Here is an 11,119-nt window from a genome sequence, read left to right as displayed (position 1 = left end):
TTGCAGCCACTACGCTACACCATTTTTAATTAACTAATTAATTAATTTAAGGTTTTATTTAATTTTTTAATTTTTTAATTTTTTTTATTTTTGAGAGAGAGAGAAGGAGAAGGGTGAGGGTCAGAGGGAGAAGCAGACTCCCTGCCGAGCAGGGAGCCCGATGCGGGACTCGATCCTGGAACTCCAGGATCATGACCTGAGCTGAAGGCAGTCGCTTAACCAACTGAGCCACCCAGGCACCCTTTATTTTATTTTTTAAAGTAATCTCTACACCCAACATGGGGCTTGAACTTACAACCCTGAGATCAAGAGTTGCATGCTCCACTGACTGAGCCAACCAGGCATCCCTATGCTACACCATTTTATTTTTATTTTTATTTTTTTAAAGATTTTATTTATTTATTTGACAGAAAGAGACACAGCAAGAGAGGGAACACAAGCAGGGGGAGTGGGAGAGGGAGAAGCAGGCCTCCCGCGGAACAGGGAGCTGGATGCGGAGCTCGATCCCAGGACCCTGGGATCATGACCTGAGCCGAAGGCAGATGCTTAACCGACTGAGCTACCCAGGCACCTCTATAATGTTTTTCTATAGAAGTCTTACAACCCTATTGTTATGGTTAATTCCTAAGTTCAAGAAACAAAGAAGGCAGATGATGCTGTGCAGAGCAAGACGTAAGGCAGATGATGAGGGGAGCCAGAGAGACAGCATCATTGCATAGGGTCTTGAAAACCATTTTCAGGATTTTAATGCAATGGAAAGTAACTGAAGAAGTTTCTGGTAAAACTGGAGGGAAGTCTTTATGGTAAGTCACTGGGTTCTGCTTATGTCTGTGTCCTGGCCTATATTTTGGTCAAAATTTGGATGAATAAATATAAAGCACACTTTTCATGGATAATAAATACATTAGATAACCCTAAAATGTCTTATTGTGAACTTGTAGAGCCTGAAGAATATATCTTTAGACATGGGACTGGATGTTCGCTAAGATCCTTTCCAACTCTGTTGCTGGGGTTCTATGCTTTCCATCCTGGGTACTCTGGCACTGGAGGAAGTGTTCTTTCCCATTGGAGGTGGGGAAACTGAAGGAACTGTGCTTTGAGAAACAATCTATTAGGGCAGATCCACGTTTCCAGAGTGATTCCACATAGGTGGTAAGTGCTGTAAGAGAGAGGCATAGAAGGGGTGCAGGAGGATGTGTATGAACTGAAGAGGGTGGTGCCTAAGTTGTGTAACTGGGACTGAAGCAGGTGGAAGGGGGGCTTGGAAGTAGCTGTGGCAGTACATAGGAAAGACAAAAGGGACTGAACCAGAAGGGCATCAGTGTTTAGGTAGAGATGTTTCTTTCTTTCTTTTTTTTTTTTAATTTTATTTATTCATTTGAGAGACAGAGATACAAAAACAAACAGAGCATGAGCAGGGGGAGAGGCAGACAGAGAGGGAGAAGCAGGCTCCCCACTGAGCCAGGAGCCCGATGTGGGGCTCGATCCCAGGACCCTGGAATCATGACCTGAGCTGAAGGCAGATGCTTAACCATCTGAGCTACCCAGGCGCCCCAGTAGAGATGTTTCTGAGGCAGAAGGAGCATCTGGTAGGCCTGAAATGGGGGGAGGTGGGGGGATAATTGAGAATGACTCTTGAGTGACTATCTTGGGATACACGATACACATAACATGGTGACTTTATTACCTTAAAGAAGGAATGGAAGATTCCAACACTTCTGAATTTTCCTAGCCATCTGACTTCTAAGGAGCTCAAAGCTAATTCCACTCTTGAAGCCTGGGACGGGCACTGGGGCTGGTTACTCTAGGCAGCAGAAGAATCAGAATAACTCTTTTAGCTCCCACCCTTTTTTAGGCTTTTTAGCTTTTTAAGCTTATTTAGCTCCCACCCTCCCAACAGTTAGGCTCTGCTTGGACAAAAATCTGTGGGCTTTGGTATGAAGTAATGCTAATTCACTAGGACAGGAAGCCTATTTTATTTACTTTTTTCTAAGTGACCCTCACCATGCAGGCCTTCCTGATGTGCTGGTCCTCATTCAGTGTCTGTTGGATGAATGAATTCAGGCTTGCAACGGCAGTTTCCCTGCTTTGGAGTCTGCATGTGAGAGAGGGGAAAAGCTCTGAGTTTGGTCCCACAACACCTGCCTTATGAATTGGTCTGTGACCTAGATCCGTCATTTCAGTTCTCTGTGACTGGCCTAAAGTTTTTTCCAGGGCTCCAAATTCATAGTACTATGCCTTTTTCACTTATCCTTCTACTCTTCATTCCTTTGTATTTGCATAGGCTATAAATGCTCCTTCATAGTCATTATGAGCAGTACTCTATAAATGCTTGCTAAGTCCTAGGCACCAATCTAAGCACTTTAATGTGATCCACCTAACAACCCTAATAAACTAGGTGCCATATTACCCATTTTACAGTTGAGGAAACTGAGGTACAGAGAAATTAAGTATCTCCCACAAGCTCACATAACTTCTAAGTAGCAGTTCCCAGATGTGTACACAGGGACTCAGGGGCCACAGTCCAAGTTTAACTACCTCACTATGCTACTTCTAGGTCACCCTAATGGGGACTGTGACAGAGGCCGGTGACTGCATTATCTCATTTTTACTAAGGCAACTGAAGCTGAACTTCTCTACGGTGACACACAAAGTAGCAGAGCTGACCTCAAACCAGGGCTTTCAACCAAGTCCAGTGTTCTTTCTGGTAAGCAGCCTGCTCTAGAGGTTGACTACATGGCCCCAAGGCCTCGTTGCCTGAGTTAAAGCACCAATCTGCTGATTGCAGGCTTGCTGTCATTAGGTAAATTACCAAACTTCTGTGTTTGTTTCTCATCTGTAAAATGAGAATGGGAACATGAACACCAATTGTAGAGCATTGCTGTGACAGCTAAATGAGTTATTAGGTGTCACATACTTAACACGAGAGAGCCTGGAATATAATAAGTACTCAGGCGTTAGCCATCACTTTTCCTGCTATCCAGCAGATGTATAACGTGACCGAAATAGTAATTTTAAGTTTTCTAGTGGCCACATTTTAAAAAGCAAACAATAACAACAAAAAACCCCATGAAATTATTCTAAATGTGCTTTTTTAACCATATATATCTAAAACTGTAACCAATTTTGTCATCAATTATCCAGTTTATAATCAATATAAAATTATGAATGAGATATATTTTTTGGTACTAAGTCTCGGAAATCCGATGTGTATTCTCACCTACAGCACATTTCAACTTGGACCAGCCACGTCACTTGTGGCTGGTGGCAGCGCAGCCCTGGAGCGGCCCCACACCCGCGTCCCCGTCCCCCCACGGTTCCTTCCCGCGACCAGCTGGCCCGCGCCCTAGGCCCCGCCCCGCGCCCCGCCCAGGTTACATCACAGAGCCCGCAGGCCCCGCGGGCGGGGAGATCCGGGGCCCCGGCCGCGTGTGCCCGGCCGCTCGCATCCTCCCCGCTCCAGGCACCCAAATTCTGAAAGGAAGCGACGTCCACCACAGAGCCGCGGCGGCGGTCGGTCTACCTGCCGGCCGCCCGGGCGCTAGCAGACGGGAGGCGGGAGTCTAAAGCCCCCATGCATACCTCGCCCCCAACGGCCCTCCGCTCGCGCCGCTACCACGGCGAGGTCGAGGCGGCGGGGCCGGCGCCCATTGGCCTGCCACAGCCCTCCGCCCGCCCCCTCGCCTCGCTTATTGGTCGGAGCAGCGGCGCCCGCGGGATAGGCGGTGGCGGCGCCACTCCCTCGCGCCGGCCCTCAAGAGGGCGACGAGGAAGCGGCCGCCTCCCTGCGCCCCGCCCCACGGGCTAGCTCGGTGGCTCCGGCTCCTCCCGGCTCCTCCCGGCCCTCTCCCGGCCCTCTCCCGGCTCCCTCCGGCTTTGGCTCCGGCGCGGCGGCGGCGGGTAGGTGCGGCGACAGGCGGGGCCCGATCGGAGGGGCGGCCTCCCCACTGTCCCGGGGGCTGCCCGAGCCGCGCCCCGCGGCCGCCCGGGACCCCGCAGGGCCCGCCAGAGGCGGGGAAGGGCGGTGGCCGCGGGCCTGCGGGACGCGGGGGCGGCCGGGCTGGGGGCCTGCGGGCGTGATCTTCCAAGGCTTCGGGGCGCTCAGCGATCCGGGGGCCCCTCGGGGCGGAGCGGGCTGAGAGGACCAGGGCTTCGGGCGTCTGAAGCGTGGGGCCGAGCGGCAAGCCTCGGGCTGAGGATGGGGTTGCGCTCGCGGAGCGAGGGTCGGCTGCGGTCTGGGGCCCTGGGTGGGGCTCGGGGGCGTAGGAAAACTCAAAGGTCGTTCCGTGAGACTTCGGGGGGTCAGTTGAGGTGGGGGTGATGTGAGCTAGAGAAAGTGCCCAGTCTGCGGTTACGGGCGGGGCTGAGGGGCGGTCTGGAGAACCGGGCCCCAGCCTGGGCTCACGGCGCGCGTCCCCTCCGGCACTGTTGGGGGACTAGCGTGTGTCTGGCTGCGGGAGGGCGAAGCCGTCGCAGCAAGGGTGGGGATGGGAGGTTTGGGACAGGGACCGGGAGGGGACAGTTGGAAACGTTACCCAGAACCGAGATTGTGATTTAGCACTTGGACCAGGTTCTCCGCTGGTGTATTGCCTGAGCTCTTTTTTGGTGAAATTACCCCGTGGGGGAACGTTGGGATTTTTTTTGCTCCCATTCAGAAACGTGTAAATTAAATGCATTTGCTGCTTTGGGGAGGAGGCAGTCATTACGCTTAGGTTTGTGTTTTAGCACCCAGACCCGGTGTGAAACGCGCTTCTCGGGAGGGTTAGTGTTACCCAGCTTTCTCCTGGAAACCCCCTTTCTCCTTTCCCTCCTCTGGTTTGGTTACACTATTGCTCCCTAGGGCCTCTCGATTCGCTCTCCCTGGCTGCATAGCATTGCAGTGTTTCTCTCTCTCTCTCTCTGTGTGTGTGTGTGTGTGTGTGTCTCCCGCCCGTTTCCCTGCTGCTGCGCTTTTGGCAACTGCCTCTGCTCTTTCCCAGGGATGGTTGTGGCATTGCATCAGGGGATATTTGTGCTTGTAATTTGCTCACTCAGCCCAGGAAGAGGGAGAATAGTATGCTGCAGAGATGGGAGGGGGGTGCCGTCAGCTCGGCTGGGTAGGCAGAGAAATGGGTGTGGTGAGGGAATACAGCTGCTCTAGGCCTGTAGGGTAACACTGCCCAGTCATCAGCTCAAAGAGATTCAAAGAGCAGCAGCAACAGCTATTTTTATAAATCAGTCCTGAATCCAAGCTGAGCACATGGATTTAGAGTGAACAGTTGTCATGCTCTAACTATTACCGGCTGGGTGTTTGGTAGACAACATTGGAGTTGCTAAGTGAGAACTGTACAGTGCAGCAGGTACTTTACTTGCAACTTTTAAACTCTGCTCCTCTCACCTCTCTGGGATGGGACCTCTCTCTTCAGGGGGTGTCTTTCCAATGCAGTGCTTTGATGGTCCAGACTACTCCTTTTCAAGTGAAATGTTTCTGTATCAGTGGTAGTCTTCCTCTCCAATTTGACTTAAAAATAATAAAGCTGTCACCTTTTGAGCACTTGCCATCTTCCAGGGACTAATTGTAGGTATTTGTTTACAGATGGGGAAATTGAGACTGACAAGAATAAGAGGTCACACAGATAGTTATGTGGCAGAACTGGCATCCACATCAAGGTCTCTCTGACCCCCCTCCCCCCCAGCTTAGAAACGTGAAATTTTTGGTTCACACAGGAGTGACTCAAGCGCTTGAGAATTTATTCATGCAAAGTAATCTCACCAGAGACTGATTAGCCAGATACCAGTTTATTTACACCGTAAGTATAAAGTGCATGTACACAATTGGAATTAATTATCCGCTGGCTAGGACACCTCCTTTGTTTCTGGGCAGCCAAATCAGTAATAAAAAGGCAATTGATTATAGAATGGGAACTAAGGGCCCTGGATGTTCTTAGGGGATGTTTTAATCAAATTACTGAATCCTGGTGAGTTTCCCTTCTTTTCCATTGTATGAACAAATATATTAGTGTTTGACAGTGCTGGGAAGATTCTAAGAACATTTTCCCACCCTGTCTCAGTGTTGTTTTTTTTTAAAGTCATCTCTTGAAATATTTGTCATCTCAGCCTATTTAACCTGTGTTAAAATTCTCAAATTTACAAGCAAGTTTACATTACATATTAAAAAGTCATTTTCCATTGTTTGCTGACATTGAAGGAAGCACCTGGATTTTCTTATGTCCAGGTGGCTTAGCTCTGTTTTTAATTTTTCTTTTTTTTTTTTTTTTTAAAGATTTTATTTATTTATTCTTCAGAGACAGAGAGAGAGAGAGAGAAAGAGAAGCGGAGGGAGAAGCAGGCTCCCAAGGAGCAGGGAGCCCGATGCGGGACTCGATCCCAGGACCCTGGGATCATGACCTGAGCCGAAGGCAGACACTTAACCATCTGAGCCACCCAGGCACCCTGTTTTTAATTTTTCTTGAGGATATGAAAACTTTTTAATTACATACTCTGGCTTTCAGGGGAGAGTAGGACAGGTTTCCCAAGCTTGCTTGAAATGGATTGAGAGCTGGGAAAGATACTGCCTTGTGGTTTTAATTTTGGTTATAGGGTGGGGGTGTTTGTGGAAGTGAGTGTTCCCTTGTGTGAAGGGGGGACTTGTGTAATCAAGATAGGTGACTTAGCTTTATTTTTTTAAAGATTTTTTTTAAATTTATTTGACAGAGAGCGCTAGAGCACAAGCGGAGGGAGTGGCAAGCAGAGGGAGAAGCAGGCAGAAGCAGGCTCCCCGCTGAGCAGGGAGCCCGATGTAGGGCTCGATCCCAGGAATCTGGGATCATGACCTGAGCTGAAGGCAGACGCTTAACGTACTGAGCCACCCAGGCGTCCTGGTGACTTAGCTTTAGTCAGAGAGTTCTTCCTGATTTCAGTGTCTTGTTCTTTTTCCCCAATTGATCCATCCTTTGTCTCTTTTTTTTTTTTGAAATTTCTGCTGTTGACCCTTCAAATTTAGGGCATCTTCCTCCTCCTCCTTCTCTTCCTTCTTCTCCTCCTCCTTTTTTTTTTCCTCCTTCTTCTTTTAAAAATTATTACTATTACTATTTTTAAGTAATCTCTACCCCCAACATGGGGCTCAAACTCAGGACCCCTGAGATCAAGAGTGCATCTTCGGTCCACCAACTGAGCCAGCCAGGCGCCCCCCTTCTTTTTTTAAAGATTTTATTTATTTATTTGAGAGAGAATGAGATAGAGAGAGAGCATGAGAGGGGGAAGGGTTAGAGGGAGAAGCAGACTCCCCGCCGAGCAGGGAGCCCGATGCGGGACTCGATCCCGGGACTCCAGGATCATGACCTGAGCCGAAGGCAGTCGCTTAACCAACTGAGCCAGCCAGGCGCCCCCCTTCTTTTTTTAAATGCTAAGCATGGTTAGTTGATGTGTAGATTTTATTTTCCCTTAAAAAGCAAGAAAATCTGAGGAACATTTTGACCTAATGGAAGTCATTGGTGGTTCATTTGATTTGGTAATTTGAAAAGGAAACCGAGTAAATATCACAAATTTCACTTTGTTCTTCTAAATGGCACTTTTAGAACCAGGTTTTTGTGGACTTAACTGCTAGGAATGTGTTGAGGACAATTATGGTCAAGAAAGGGGATAAAGCAAACTGACATATATGAGGGATCATATTCACCACCTTTTTAGAGCTCTCTGGGCTAATCTCTCGACACAGACCTAATGGGAATTGTTTTGTATGCCATTAAATTTTTGTTTAATTAATTTATTTTTGAGAGAGAGAGAGAGAGTGCGCATGTGCGAGGTGGGGGTGAGGGCGAGGAGAGGGAGAGAGAGAGACGCCAAGCTGAGTGCCAAGGGATCCAGGGCTCTGTCTCACCACCCTGAGATCACGACCTGAGCCGAAACTAAGAGTCCGAGGCTTAACGGACTGCACCACCCTGGCGCCCCTGTATGTCATTAAATTTTTGAGCTTGAAAGTCAATCCAGTTTACTTTGGTGTTTGTTTATACCATAGAAAAGTTAATCTTCCTTTAAAAAAATTTTTTTTTGATTATTTATTTATTTGGGAGAGAGCACGTGTGTGCATGGAGGTGTACGGGAGAGAGAAAGAGAGAATCCGGTGGCTCTATTTTAGGAACCTGAGATCACGACCTGAGCTGAAACCAAGAGTCTTGATGCTTAACCGACTGCGCCCTCCAGGCGCCTGGAAATGTTAATCTTCTCGCCGTAGAACTTCTTATTGGTTTGCATGTATTTCAATTTCTTTTAAAATGTATTGCTTTTCCTCACTTTCTTTCTGACTTTACAAGAAGGCAGTTTAAAAAATATTTTATTTTGAAATAATTTTAGATTTACAGAAGATTGTAAAGATAGTACAGAATTTCCATATAATCTTTTTTTTTTTTAAAGATTTTATTTATGGGCGCCTGGGTGGCTCAGTTGGTTGAGCGACTGCCTTCGGCTCAGGTCATGATCCTGGAGTCCAGGGATCGAGTCCCGTCGGGCTCCCTGCTCGGCGGGGAGTCTGCTTCTCCCTCTCCCGCTCCTCCCTCTTGTGCTCTCTCTCTCTCTCACTCTCTCTCTCAAATAAATAAATAAAATCTTTAAAAAAAAAAAGATTTTATTTATTTATTTGACAGAGCGAGACACAGCGAGAGAAGGAACACAAGCGGGGGTGGGGTGTGGGAGAGGGAGAAGCAGGCTTCCCGCAGAGCAGGGAGCCTGATGCGGGGCTCGATCCCAGGACTCTGGGATCATGACCTGAGCGAAGGCTTAACGACTGAGCCACCCAGGAGCCCCAGAATTTCCATATAATCTTTACTTAATTTTCCTTAATGTTAACATCTTATATAGTGATACATTTATTAAAATTAGAAAATCAATATTAGTTTAATATTATTTTAGCTAAATTACAGGCTTCCTCTCATTTCCCTAGTTCTTCCCCAGTGATACCCTTTTTCTATTACAGGATCTGATCCAGGATACCACATTACATTTAGGTGTCCTGTTTCCCTAGTTTCCAACAATCTGTGACAGTTTCTTAGTCTCTGCTTGTCTTTCTCTCCTTGACACCTTTGAAGAGTAGCAGTCGGTTATTTGTAGAATGTTCCTGAATTGGGTTTTCTGATATTTTGTCATGATTAGCCTGAAGTGAGGCATTTCGGGGAAGAGTACCATAGAGATGGTATGTCCTTCTTGTCACGTCATATTGCATATCGGGGGATACCTGATAGCAATGTGACTTACTACTGATGTTAACTTTGATAACTTGATTAAGGTAGTATCTGCCTGGTTTCACTAAAGTGACTATTTTTCCATTTCCTTACTTTGTTAGAAGCTAGAAACGAGTCACCAAGTCAAGCCCATTTCTGGAGGAAGGGAATTAATTAAGCTCTACCTCCTGAAGGGATGAGTATCAAAGAATTTGTGAGCCTGTGTTAGAATCACCCACAGTAATGAATAAATGTTTTGGGGGAGGTTCTGTGAGGTTACACAAAGATCTTAAGTTTGATCCACGAATTTTAGCATTTATCGGTGAAATTTGCCTGCAGCAGCAATTACTGTGTAATTGTTTGAATTTCTGTTTCCCTCATTCCTTCTACATTATTTGGAATTCTTCTGATGGGAAGATTTGTACACGACTCTTCCCCAATTTATTTACTTACTCATTTGTATCAGTATGGATTCATGACGATTTATTTTTTCCTTTGGGTTGTACCAATAACAGTACTTTGTTGCTCACATTCTTCTGGCTTTGGCCATTTGGCACCTATGTTCTTTTGATATGTCCCCCTTTTCTTTTTTTGGAGCTTACTTTCTGGTGCTGCAAGATGCTCCAGTCTCATCTTGTATTTTCCCTGTCTCAGCCCCCGGAAGAATCAGCCATTTTTCCAAGGAGCCTTGGTTTCTTTTATTGGAGAAAAATATTTAGAAACCCAGATCTAGTTTCTAAATGAACTGGATGTACTCACTGCTACTGGGCTGTCACTGCTTTAGGTCGTCTTAGAGGGCAGACCTAAGAAATACATGTATCTATACTGACCCAGGTACACACGTATCTATGTTTATTTCCATATCTATCAGTATATACATATGATGCGGTCATACTGGTCTCTCTGACTCTAGTCCAGTACCACAAGTTCATTCTAGCATTCCTCTCCTTGCTTATTAGTAACTTTTTTCTCTGACAGTGAGAAACTTGGCTCTTGTTATTTATAATAGATTTACTTAACTGTTCAACCTCAGTGTATGTGTAAAATAGGAAAATGCAGTTTTCATTATCATAATAAAGTAAATTTCCAAAGCATTTTGCAATTGTTAACTAATTTAAATTATACTCCTATAATATTGATATTTTAAATTACTGTTTTTCAGCTTAAGTGGAGAGGTGATGTCATTTGCCCTTGGCCAAACAGGAAGTGAGTGATTGCAGCTGGAATTGATGACCTATTCTCACTCCCATTGCTAGCTTGATCCCAAGCAAAGCAGTCTCTTCATATCAAGTACCTTGACTAACAAGTCAACCTTTGTCCCTTCTTGGTGGGATTACTCCTTTTAATTAAAGAAGTTCCTGGTTTTTAGATTTTTTTTTTTTTAACTTTTGACAGTGTTGACAGCAAGAGTAATTCCTTTTCTGGAATTATTTTGTCCCACTTAAGTTTTTTCCAGACTAAACAGTTTTTTCCCCCAGCCACCTCTTATGAAATGTGCTTTCTAAACCTTTTACTATGTGGGGCATCTCCTGTGGATGTGCTACAGTTTGTCAGTTTGTCAGATACGGTCTGATCCGGGTATTGTGTTAGGCCCTGGAAATGAAGTATTTAAGGAATTCAAAATGACCACTTCCCTGGGGAGCTTACCACTTCGTTTCTGCCATTGCTGCTTTACAATAATTTCTTCTTTCTTTCAATATCCACTTTTTAGTGTTGGTTTATACTTGTCTGGTAGTATGCTCCCTTCTAGGTCTTTTTCTCTAGAGCTGCTGTTAACCCAAGTCTTCATTCTTTCTCTCTCTCTCTTTTTTTTAAAGATATTATTTATTGGGGCGCCTGGGTGGCTCAGTCGTTAAGCGTCTGCCTTCGGCTCAGGTCGTGATCCCAGGGTGCTGGGATCGAGCCCCGCATCGGGCTCCCTGCTC

The 11,119-nt window shown here is 46.2% G+C and overlaps 1 protein-coding gene and 1 long non-coding RNA gene across 2 annotated transcripts in view; one reads left to right on the top strand and one right to left on the bottom strand.

The window, feature by feature from the left end:
- Positions 1-253: 253 nt before the first annotated feature.
- On the bottom strand, positions 254-3,651 carry LOC145721050 (uncharacterized). Its single transcript, XR_014144523.1, has 4 exons — positions 3,583-3,651; positions 2,005-2,095; positions 1,688-1,804; positions 254-1,595 (listed from the first exon to the last, which is right to left on the bottom strand). It is a non-coding gene; the product is annotated as an uncharacterized LOC145721050 (long non-coding RNA).
- Positions 3,652-3,799: 148 nt separating this feature from the next.
- The window catches only part of MAP4 (microtubule associated protein 4), a 171,412-nt gene continuing 164,092 nt past the window's right edge, over positions 3,800-11,119 (top strand). Inside the window, exon 1 of the mRNA XM_031027832.2 lies at positions 3,800-3,900. The gene's annotated coding sequence lies outside the window, so the exon portion shown is untranslated. The remainder of the gene's footprint in view (positions 3,901-11,119) is intronic.

Source organism: Leptonychotes weddellii, chromosome 1 (genome assembly GCF_054177405.1).
Source record: "Leptonychotes weddellii isolate Sample4059 chromosome 1, ASM5417740v2, whole genome shotgun sequence".
Taxonomy (NCBI): domain Eukaryota; kingdom Metazoa; phylum Chordata; class Mammalia; order Carnivora; family Phocidae; genus Leptonychotes; species Leptonychotes weddellii.
Note: the sequence above shows the minus strand (reverse complement) of the source record. Positions and strands in the feature narration are given on the sequence as shown.